Source organism: Malus domestica, chromosome 14, assembly GCF_042453785.1.
Source record: "Malus domestica chromosome 14, GDT2T_hap1".
NCBI classification, from domain to species: domain Eukaryota; kingdom Viridiplantae; phylum Streptophyta; class Magnoliopsida; order Rosales; family Rosaceae; genus Malus; species Malus domestica.
In genome coordinates, this window is record NC_091674.1 from 12,132,421 (window position 1) to 12,133,324 (window position 904).

The following is a 904-nucleotide window of genomic DNA, read 5'->3' on the forward strand; positions in this document are numbered from 1 at the left end:
CGCTCGCCTTGGATCCAAGTAGGTGGATGTCGTACAGACCGTGTGAGGGTTCCGACATGCTAGTCGTACAGATCACTAGGCGTGATTCCAACTAGTGGGTGACATTAGTATGCGCGCTGATGATATGATGAGAGAAGCACTAGAGCGTATTTTTACACCTTTCATCGTATAGACTACCTTACGTAGTTCCGAGTGATGTGCAGAGTAGGGCCGTACAGGTCACTGGGGTGACCCCGGCTTAGTGGGATTTGAGCTATTGAATTAATCGTATAGGACCAACTGCAGGGTCTCCGATTGATTCCTTATTTCACCTGATTTATATTTTAATTTATGTCATGGCATGTTTTCTTGAAAATGTTAAAGATTTGGGATTTAAGTTTTGAGATTTTATATGGTTATATATATATTTTTGGGAAAGTATACAGGTTTTTACGGCGAGGGGATATAATTGTTTTAATGAACTGTTTTGGAAAACTAATTTGTTTTACTGACCCACTCATTTTGTTTTGCGCCCCTCAAGGTTTTAGTTTAGTGGTGGTTGGCTCACGAGGTCCTTTCCGGCTTTCTGACAGATTTTGGACATGTAGGACTCACCTGAGGGTGATGTATTCTTATTTTAGTCCTACTTGACTGCAGATAACCTATGCTCTGAACTTATGTGTTTACTTGTAAACTCGTCCGGTTATGTCCGTATGTGGTTATGTTTGAGTTTGGTTTGAATTTCTGTTGATTTATGTTGTTGTTACGCTTCCGTGTCGTGCTTATGGTTACGTCACGCCCATGTGACGGCCAGCACACCTGGATCCTCCGGATCGGGGTGTGTCAGTTTGGTATCAGAGCTTAGGTTGCAGTCCTGTAAATTTGTTAATGTCTTAACGATCTTTTGATGTTTTCTGTCAGAATC